Source organism: Chrysochloris asiatica, unplaced genomic scaffold, assembly GCF_000296735.1.
Source record: "Chrysochloris asiatica unplaced genomic scaffold, ChrAsi1.0 scaffold00018, whole genome shotgun sequence".
In the NCBI taxonomy this organism is placed as follows: Eukaryota; Metazoa; Chordata; class Mammalia; order Afrosoricida; family Chrysochloridae; genus Chrysochloris; species Chrysochloris asiatica.
The window spans coordinates 17,522,628-17,534,473 of record NW_006408536.1 but is presented as its reverse complement, the minus strand read 5'-3'; positions in this window follow the sequence as shown (position 1 = coordinate 17,534,473).

Below are 11,846 nucleotides of genomic sequence, written 5' to 3'. Positions count from 1 at the left end.
AAGCAGTCAGGGATTCACTGAAGTTTGCGTGTATTCGCCTATTGCATCTAATGCCACTGCAAACTTGCTTTTTCATCTCTATAATGCCCATCTCCACAAAACCGTCCTCTTTGCCTGTGTCTACCAGAGGAAACCCAGAGCAACAGTCTAACTGGTTGTCAAACAGATAAAACATTCCAAAGAATGGAGGACTTTTTAATTGTCACAGTTGCATGTATCTACATCAGCGCTGTCCAAAAAAATATAGATAGATAGATATAGATATATAACACGAGTCACAAATGTGAGCCATGTAGAGAATTCTAAATTGTCCAGTAGCCAGAGTATAAAAGGTAAAAAACAATGGGGAGATGGAGCAGTTGGGGACTTTAGACACAGAGAGGGAGAGGGGCTGTGTGCTGACGACCGGGGGCAGGCTTGTAGTGTATACCCTTTGGTTGGTTGATGATGCATGGAGGGGATTGTAACCATAGCAATGAAAACGATATACAACAGGATGAATGTAAAACTAATGTTCTCTCATGTAAACTATCACATAATTCACAATAAAACATTAAAAAAAATAATGGGTAACATTCATCCTAATAGTGTATCTTAGTTAGTCCAATCTGTCTCAAACAGCATCATTTCAACATGTAATCAAGAATAGGAAATTATTATATAAACCAAACATGCTGTCATAAATCGATTCTGACTCCTAGTAATCCTACAGAGCAGAGGAGAACTGTCCCCTAGGCTTTCCAAGGCTGTATGTAATCTTTATGGAGCTCTGGTAGCGTAGTGGTTATGAATTGGGCTGCTAACCTGAAGGTCGGCAGTTCGAAATTACTAGCAGTTCCGCGGGAGAAAGATGAGGCGTTCTGCTCCCGTAAAGATTTACAGCCTTGGAAACCCTGTGCAGGGTCACTATGAGTCGGAACCGACTCCACGGTACTTAACAACAGCAACAATCTTTATGGAAGCAGACTGCACATCTTCCTCCTGTGGAGGATCTGGTGAGTTCAAACCACTAACCTATTGGTTAGCAGCTGAGCACTGTGCTGAGGAGCATCTGGTGAGTTCAAATCACCAGCCTTTAGGTTAGTAGTCCAATGCTTTACCCATTGAGCCATCAGGGCTCCTTAGTTATTGAGATGGTGGTGGTGGTGTGCCATGGAGTCGACTGTGACTCATAGCGACCCTGTATAGGGTTTCCAAGGCTGTAAATCCTTACAGGAGCAGAAAGCCTCATCTTTCTCCCATGGGACAGCTGGTGGTTTCGAACTGCTGACCTTGAGGCTAACAGCCTGACTTGTAACCACTAGAAACATCTTTTTAAGTCTTCAAAATCCAGTGGGTTATACCCTTACAGCACATCTCAGTTCAAATCAGCCACATTTCAATGAGGACAAGGCTCTAATGGAAATGTTCGAACCCACCAGCCACTCCGTAGGAAAAAGATGAGGTAGTCTTCTTTCATAAGCATTGACCGCCTAGGAAATGGTATGGGTTCTATTCTGTCCTTTGGGGTCGCCATGAGTCAGAATGGACTCAAAGGCAGTGTGTTGGGTGGGTTATAGTAGTATTGAACTGTGCACCTCTAACTTCATTATCCCTGAATGAGACAATTTAACACAGAGTATCCCTCCAGCCCCCTTACATAATCAGTCTGTGGTGCTGTAGGGTAAGTATTGGAGAGAAAGGTCATTTGAACCACAAGGTCAATGGTTCAAACTCGCCAGCTGCTCCTTGGAAACCTTTTACTGGGTCACTATGAGTCGGAACCAACTCAACAGCACTTAACACCACCACCACCACCAAGGTAAACCAAACAGAAGTACAGAACCCCAGCTAGTTCTTTGGATCTATAGAACTACTTTTTAAACTTTTTTTTTTTTTTTTTCCTAAAGAAAGAGGGAATAAAACCTAGCTTCCTCAAATCAAGAATGTGCTTTTCCAACATGCTTTTAGGATTTTCCATTCTTATGATAAATTTTCTCAATTGGAAAAATTTGAAAAAAAATAGAGGAGTGTAACGCATCTGCATATTTTCAACCTACTTAGCTGTCTTCATATGTCGGAAACATCCCAACTATTTCCATGACAACAGACGTTAGAATGACATATACTTTTTGACAGGAAGCGACTTTATAAACCTTGAATTTACTGCCTCTGTATCATTTTTTTTTAGAAACGCATCAGAATGAGACGGGCCTACCACATTTTTATGAAATAATTCACATAGTTGGCTGTCAGTAGGATCGGGAGATTTGTAAAATACCACGCTTTATATTCATAGCACTATCGTCCTGCTAACTGTTCCTCACGCACAGTTGGATTTTGACAAATGAGTAGCAAATATCTGTCACAAATCACATACCATTTCTCACCTTTGCATTTTAGTGGTTTTACTGAATTGCTGATGTTTGGGGGAAGGCAACAGAAGTGCACAGAATTAAAGTCAGGAAAGCACTTTGATTGGATAGCCCCCTACTGGACTGCCATGGACTTCTGGAGAGGTTGTTTGTCACACAACAGTATATGCCTGGCTCAAGGGACAATGAGGGTCTGAAATCCACTCTGATCCTGATACAAGGCTGCTCTGCTGTGGTAAGGTATGTCCTTTTCTAAGTCACAGAAAGATGGCACATGAATTAGGAGCAGCCCAGGTCACCTGCTTCTTAGTGGCTTATTTAACAAAAGATAGGGAACAACGGTACAGAGAAGAGCGGAAAACTTCTAGGTCACTTTTTGGCCTGAAGGTACTCTGCATTTTCTCTGTTGTCGTCATTGGATACCGTTGAGTCAATTCCAACTCATCATGACCCCATGTGACAGAACAGAGTTGTCCCACAGGGTTTCCCAGATTATAGTCTTGGTGACCTAAGATGAGGCAGGTGCAGGCAGTGTTTCCTTCTGCTAGCTTCCTGTGAGTTGGAACAGACTCAACAGCACTTAACAACAGTCTTCACTGGAGCATATTGCCAGGGCCTTCCCATGAAGCCATTGGGTGGGTTCGAACCATCGTCCTTTCGGTTCATAGCTGAATGCTTCTAAAAGAAATACCAAACTCACTGCCTTGAAGTTAAATCTTGAATCTTAGATCCCCCTATAGGACAGAGTGGAACTGCCCCCTAGGGTTCCCAAGACTGTAAACTGTAAATCATTATAGAACCAAATGACCGCATCTTAGTCCCACAGAATGGCTGGGGGGGGGGGGGGGAAGAGGGGTTTGAATTGCCAAGCACTTAAGCACTGCACCAATGGGGCTCTTTGTTGTTGTTGTTAGTTGACATTGAGTTGGTTCCAACTCATAGTGACCCTGTGTATGACAGAACAAAACACTGTCCGATCCTGTACCATCCTCACAATCTTATTCATGCCTAAGCCCTTTGTTGCAGCCACTGTGCCAATCCATCTTGTTGAGGGTCTTCCTCTTTTTAGCTGACCTTCTATTTTACCAAATCCGGTGTCCTTCTCCACAGACTGGTCTCTTTGAATAACATGTTCAAAATCTATTAGACAATGTTTCACCATCCTCACTTCTAAAGAACATTCTGGCTGTACTTCTTCTAAGGCAGTGTTGTTCGTTCTTCTGGTAGTCCATGGTATATTCAATATTCTTTGCCAACTCCATAATTCAAATGTGTCAGTTCTTCAGTTTTCCTTATTAGTTGTCTAGCTTCCACATATATATGAGACAACTGAAAATGTCATGGATTGGGTCAGCCTCATCTTAGTCCTCAAAGTGACATTGTTGCTTTTTCCTATTTTAGAAAGGTCTTTTGCAGTAGATTAGTCTACTGCAGTACCTAGTTTGATTTCTTACATGCTGCTTCCATGGGCATTGATTGTGGATCCAAGTAAAATGAAGTCCTTGACATTTTCAGTATGTTCTCCATTTATCAGTATGTTGTTCATTGGTCCGATTGTGAGGAATTTTGTTTTCTTTATGCTGAAGTATAATCCATACTGAAGGTTGTAGTCATCGATCTTCATCAGTAAGTGCTTCAAGTCCTCTTCATTTCAGCAAGCAAGATTGTGTCATCTGCATAGTGCAGCTTGTTAATGAGTCTTCCTCTAATCCTGATGCTGAGTTCTACTTCATTTACACCAGCTTCTCAGATTATATGCTCAGCACACAGATTAAATGGTAAAAGGATAAAACCCTAATGCACAACTTTCCTGAGTTTAAATGATTCATTATCTCCTTGTTCTGTTCTTGGTCTATGAATTTCCATTCTTCATAATGTCATCCATACTTTGCTGTGATCCACATAGTTAAATGTCTTCACGTAGTCAATAAAGCACAGGTAAACATGTTTCTGGTATTCTCTGCTTTCAGCCAAGAGCCATCTAACACCAAACAACACCAAGGCTCCTACCACTCACTAATTTCTAATGGCTTGTTCTACCTGTCTGCCTTAAGTTGAACCATCTAGAAAAATGGACTTGATAGCTGATTCAGCTAAGACAGAAACATGTGGGTAAGATGAAAGGATATAAGTGACGAATATGAGAAAAGATTGAAGTTGTCAAGGACTTCATTCTTCTTAGGTCAGCTGTCAACACTCATGGAAGCAGCAGTCAAGAAATCAAACTACATTGCATTAGGCAAATCTGCTGCACAGGACCTTTTTAAAGTGTTGAAGAGCAAAGATATCAGCTTGAGGATTAAGGTGTGCCTGACCCCAGCCATGGTATTTTCAATAACCTCATATGCATGTGAAAGCTGGACAGTGAATAAGGAAGACAGTAGATTGATGCTTTTGAGTTATGGTATTGGAGGAGAATACTGCAAGTGCCATGGGCTGCCCATAAAACCAATAGATCTGTTTTGGAAGAAGTGCAATCAGAGTGCTCCTTGGAGGTCAATATGGACAAACTTTGTTTCTCATACTTCGGACATATTGTCAGGAGGGACCAGTCACTGGAGAAGGATATCAAGTTTGGTAAGGTGGAGGGTCAGAGAAAAAGAGGAAGACCGCCCCCCAACGAGATGGATTGGCCAGGTGGCAACATTGATGGATTCAAACGTGGCAACAATAGTGAGGTTGGCCCAGGATTGGGCAGTGTTTCGTTCTGCTGTGCATAGGATCACTATGAGTGGGTACCGACTCGATGGCACCTAACAACAACAACAATTGTTGTTGTTAAGTGCCGTCTAGTCGTTTCTGACTCATGGCTGTCCTGTATAGGGTTTCTAAGGCTGTAAATCTTTGCAGGAACCTCATCTTCCTCCCACAGAGCAGCTGGTGGGCTCAAAGCATATTCTTCCCTTTTGTTTTTCTATCTCCAGGTCTTTGCACATTTCATTATAATAGTTGACTTTGTCTTCTTGAGCTGCCCTTTGAAATTATCTGTCCAGCTCTTTAACTTTATCATTTCTTCCAGTTACTTTAGTTTCTGAAATCCAATTTGATATTTTCTTTCTTTCCTGTCTTTTTTAATGACTTTGTGCTTTCTCCATGTATGATGTTCTTGATGTTAGCCCACAACTCTTCTGGTTTTCAGTCATTAGTGTTTAATGTATCTCATCTGTTCTCGAAATGATCTCTAAATTCAGGTTGAAGGTGAAATTTTAGCTCTTATGAACTTGTTTTAATTTTCTTCAGCTTCAGCCTGAATTTACATATAACTAAATGATGGTCTGCTCTATAGTCTATCACCGGCCTGGTTTTGTCTGGTATTGAACTTCTCCATCATCTCTTCCCACAGACGTAGTCAATTTCATTCCTGTGTATTCTATCTAGTGAAGTCCACGTTTACAATCACCTTTTATGTTGTTGAAAAACAGAAGATTATTCATATTTCACATGGGTCCAATCAACTAGAAAACATTCTTTGTCCATTGTGGGATGTGATTGAAATTTATATAAAGGTAGTCACATGGAGTACGGGATTGTTTTTGCTGTTTTGTTTTGTTTTAGTCTCAGAGGGATAAGATCTAAATCTAACAAAACCAAATGTAGGAAAGAAATAGGTCAGGAATTGATATTCTAATTTGACTTTAAAGATAAGTAAAGAAATCACCTAAAATTCTGAATATGGAAGATGAAGTGTTTTCATTCTGGTAGCACGTTCAAGAAATGGTCCTACCGCTGACAAAGGAGTAAAACTCCTGTGTGTAGGATGATTTCTTTCTCTCCCCTGCTCTGTCACTAGGTAACTGAGTGGCTTTGGGCTGTCCGTGCTCTCTGAGACTTGGGTTTATTTTACGATGTATACAGTAGTAGTAACCATGTCTTCCCATATGCCTTGTCTTTCTAATTTGATTTGAAAATCAAGGGAGGGTCAATATCTCCCACAGAATCTACTTTAGTACTCTTTATAAAGGAGACTTCAATAAGTAATTGCTAAATTCCTTGTTTTAATAGCCATTATCTCATGATGCATTTGAATTATGGTGTTGAAGAAGAATACTAAAGGTACATGGACTCCCAGAAGAACAAACAAATCTGCGTTGGAAGACGTACAACCAGAATGCTCCTTAGAAGCCAAAATAGCCAGACTTGGTCTCTCATACTTTGGACATATTACCAGGAGGGGCCAGTTCCTGGACACGGACATTGTTGTTGTTAAGTGCTGCCAAGTTGGTTGTAATTCATAGCGACTCTGTAAAGTGTTTCCAAGGAGCAGCAGGTGAGTTTGAACTGCCAACCTTGTGGTTTGCAGTCCAGTGCTTATCCTACAGCACCACATCAGGACATTATGCTTGATAAAGTGGAGAGAGAGTGAAAAAGAGGGAGATCCTCAACTAGATCGATTGGCACAGTTGCAGCAACAATGGGTTCAGGTATAGCAGCAGTTATGAGGATGGTGTAGGACCAGGCGCTGATTCGTTCTGTTGCATGTAGGGTTACTATGGGTTGAAACTGACTTGATGGTACCTAACAACAACAACATCTCATGAAGCATTGTAACTATCAAACGCACCTATTTTGGGGGAGTGGAAGGAGGATGGCGGACAGAGGGGTTTGGATTGAAGTCATGTGAGAGTGACCTTAGAATGACCAGTTTGCCCCAATTGATGGAGCATAAAAGAAGTCAAGCTGCAGGTGGCAGAATAGAGTCCACACAAGTCACCAAGACCTTAAGGATCAGAAATAGAGATTATAACCAGGATAGAGCTCTGGAGCCAGTAACATTAAATAACAAAGCAGTGGGCTTTGCTGAATTGGAAAATTGACCCAGGTTTGTTTTTGAAGAAGTGACTTGTTTTTGCTATCTTTGCCAACTGTGACATGGATGTGGTTGAGAGATCAATACATAAAGGAGCAGCAAAATGACAGATCAGAGATGACCACACAAGAAAGGTACAGCAAGTACTACCACTTGGTCTTCAGGTGGGGAAAATGAGATTCAAAGAGGGGAGCACAGAACTAGACACATGCACTTATACATATACCTTCACACATAACATATGACTCTATACAGGGTCGCTATGAGTCGGAATCAAGTCCACGGCACATAACCACCACCACCATGATGACTGGATGGATAGGGAAATTAACCTATATGTTGTGGGAAAGGTGTCACTGATTCAAACCGACAGCTTGTCATTCTTGAGATTTGGGGTTTTTAAATCAACAAAATGAGAAACCTCAGGATCACACCATCTACATTATTCTGTGCCATGGCACTAGTAAAATATAACAAGAATTCTTTTTCTTTAAGCAGCCAACTGAATACTCGCTAAAAAATTAGCATAAATGTAGCATGAGAAGCATTTGCTTTTCTTTTAAGAAGTTTCATTTCCCAGCAACCTGTGAAGAACACACTAGAAACAACCATGTTTATGTGATATTTTCCACATGTTACTTCTCATTCTTTTTTCACTAATAAGCTCAAGAACTCCACCAGCAACCTGGTTGAGATTTTATCAGAATCATGCTGTGGTCTACAAGTCATCCTACCCAATCTTTTCTGTCTTTCTTCTCTCCTTTCAAATATGTCAGACCTATAGTTTGGCCTAAAGGTGCTACCTGCTGTTCCAACTTTCTTCTTCATCTTCAAAGAAATGTCTCCCAGTAAATTTCTTGCATATGTAATCTTCATGTCTGCTTCTCAGAAGACTCCAGTTTATGTACTTGGGCTATTCTGACCAGCACATGAAGTTGAACAATTTTCAGTTCAAGAAAAGATAGAATTTTTATAAGTGAAGCAATTAGGAATAATCTCTGTGGTAAGATATTTGGAATTTGTTTCTCTTGCTCTCTGTTCATAGATAAAACCTTTATTTTTCAAACTTTACTGAAGTATGACATTGTCTTAGTTATCTAGTTGTTGTTGTTGTTAAGTGCCATCGAGTTGGTTTCGACTCACAGTGACCCTTGTAGGGTTTCCAAGGAGTGGCTGATGAGTTTGAACCACGAACCTTGCAGTTCAAACTGACCTTGAGGTCCTGTGCTTATCCAACAGCGCCACCCCAGAACTCCAGATATCTAGTAGTGCTGTAACAGAAATCACACAAATGGATGACTTTAATAAATAGAGTTTTGTTTTCTCAGAGTTTGTTGTTGTTGCTAGATGCTGTCAAGTCTGTTTTGAGGTCACTATCAGTCACAGCACCCCCATGCACTTCCGAAGAAAACACTGCCTGGTTTTCTTCATCCACTCAGTTGTTGTTACTCTTAAGCCCATTGCTGCTGCCACTGCGCCAATCCATCTGGTTGGGAGTCCTCCTCTTTTTCGCTGACCCTCCACTTTACCAAGCATGATGGCCTTATCCAGGGACTGCTCCCTCCCGATAACATATCTCAAAATCTGGTAGTGGTGGTGGTGGTGGTGTGCCTGTATAGGGTTTCCGAGGCTGTAAATCTTTACGAAGGGAAGAAAGCCTCATCTTTCTCACGCGGAATGGCTAGTAGTTTCGAACGGCTGACCTTGAGGTTAGCAGCCCAACTTGTAACCAGTATGCTGCCAGATCTCCTCAAAGTTCAGGATTCTAGAAATCTGAATTTAGGGTGCTAGCACTAGGGAAATGCTTTCGCTCTCTGTTGGATCTTTGAGTGTCTGCTCCTAGGTGATCTTCAGGTGACTCAGCATGTGTCTTTTCCCCTCTCTACTCTGCTTTTTAAAATCTCAAAACAGAGAAAAGAGAGCTATAACCTTCACTAGTCCTGCCTCATTATCATAACAAAGACAATCTATTCCCAAATGGGATTATGACCACAGGCATAAAGGTTAAAATTTACAACACATATTTTCAGGGGACATAATTCAATCCATAACAAACATACATACAGAAAAATGCAAAATTATGAGTATACAATACAATAAAGATTCACAAACAGGATGCACACACGTAACTTGCACCTTCAATTTCATCCTCACTGGCTTTAGTGATTGGTGCATAAATTTGAATAATAGTGGTATTAACTGGTCTGCTTTGTAGGTGTATGGATATTATCCTATCACAGACAGCATTGTACCTCGTGACTGATCTTGGTAAGTTCTTCTTGATGATGGAATGAAACACCATTCCTCTTCAATTGGTCCTTCCCTGCATAGTAAACCATGTGGTTGTCAGATTCAAAATGGCCACGACCAATTCATTTCAGCTCACTAGGGTATGGATCTGTGTATGTTCCATTTCATTTTTGATAACTTCCAATTTTCCTAGATTCATACTTCATATATTCCATGTTTTGCTTATTAACAGATATTTGAAGTTGTTTCTCTTATTTTTGAGTTGTGCCCCATCACCCAATGAAGATCATGAAAGTTTTACTCCATTAGCATCATCATGGTCAACTCTACTTTGAGGAGACAATTCTTCCCCAGTCATATTTTGAGTGTCTTCCAACTCGAGGGTCCCGTCTTCTGAAATTATTCTGGTGTTACCCATAATGTTTCAACATTCAATATTTTGGTGCTGACATTGTTCCACTGCTATTCGTAAGGTTTTCACTGGCTACATATTCAGAAGTAGTCCACCTCTCCTGTTTTCCAAGTCTGTCTTAGTCTGGAAGTTCAGCTGAAACCTGTCCACCATGGGCAACCCTACTGGTATTTAAAATACCAGTAGCATAGCTTCCAGCAACACAGTCTGAATTTGATCAAACTAGCAATCAAGATATATTAATAATTACTAGTGATTGGAATGCAAAGGTTGGAAACAAAGAGGAAGGAAGAGTAGTTAGAAAATATAGCTTTGGTGATAGATGCGGTGCTGGAGATCGCATGACCGAATTTTGGATGACCAAATTACATATTCATTGCAAATACTTTTTTTAAACAACATAAAAGACAACTATACACATAAGGTTTTCAATGTCTAAACATTCAGTAGTAGTCTGTGGGAGAAAGACGAGGCTTTCTGCTTACATAAAAATTTGCAGCCTCAGAAACCCTATACAGGGTCACTACAAGTCAGAACCAACTAAACAGCATACCACCACCACCATATACATGAACCTCATTAGATGGAATACAAAGCAATCAAATTGACTACATCTGTGGGAAGAGATGGTGGAAAAGTTCCATATCATCAACCAAAACAAGGTTAGGGGCAGACTGTGGAACAAACCATCAATTGCTCCTATGCAAATTCAGGCTGAAGCTCAGGAAATAAAAACAAGTCCAAGAAAGTCAAAATTTGACCTTGAACAAATCCCACCTGAATTTAGATATCATCTCAAGAACCGATTTGATGCATTAGACACTAATGACCGAAGACCAGAAGTGTTCTGGGATGAAATCAAGAACATCATACAGTGAAGTGGAGACATGGAGCAGTTGGGGACTTTAGACACACAGAGAGAAAGGCTGTGTGCTGATGACCGGGGGGGGGGGGGGGGGGGGGGGGGGGGGACAGGCTTGTAGTGTATACCCTTTGGCTGGGTGATGATGCATGGAGGGGATTGTAACCATGGCAACGAAACGATATACAATAGGATGAATATAAAGCTAATGTTCTCCCATGGAAACTGTCATATAATTCACAATAAAACATTAAAAAAAAAAAAAAGAACATCATAAGGAAGAAAGCCAAAAGTTATTAAGACAAGAAAGAAGAAAAAGACCAAAATGGATGTCACAAGAGACTCGGAAACTTTCTCTCCAGCATAGAGATGCTAAAGCAAATGGAAGAAATGAGGAGGTAAAAGAGCTGAACAGACAGCTTCAAAGAGCAGCTCAAGATGGCAAAGTTAGGTATTATAATGAAATGTACAAACAAGTGGAGTTAGAAAACCAAAAGGGAAGAACACCCTCAATATTTCTTAAGCTGAAAGAACTGAAGAAAAAAATTCAAGCCCCAACTTGAAATATTGAAGGATTCTATGGGCAAAATATTGAATGATTCAGAAAGCATCAAAAGAAGATGGATGGAATATACAGAGTTATGATCCCAAAAAGAAATGGTCGATGTTCACTCATTTCAAGAGGAGGAGACAATGGTACTGAAGGAAGAAGTCCAAGGTGCATTGAAGTCTCCAGGAATTGATGGAATACAAATTGAAATCTTTCAGCAAACTGATGCAGCACTATGCCAAGAAATTTGCAAGACAGCTACTAGGCCAACTGATTGGAAGAAATCCATATTTGTGCCCATTCCAAAGAGAGGTGACCCAACGGAAAGTGAAAATCATCAGACACTAGCATTAACATCACATGCAAGTAACATTTTGCTAAAGCTACTTCAAAAATGGCTGCATTTTTGAGGCTGCATTGAGAGGAAACTGCCAGAGGTTGAGGCCAGATTCAGATGAAGACGTGGAATGAAGACTTTAGATGAATATTCTAAAAAGTAGTCCTCCTAAACTGGGGTGGGGTGAACAATAGTTTTAAAAAACCAAAGTTGAGAGAACAAACAAGATGGCGGATCGGGTGGACGTATAGCAGAGAGCTCCGCCAACAACAAT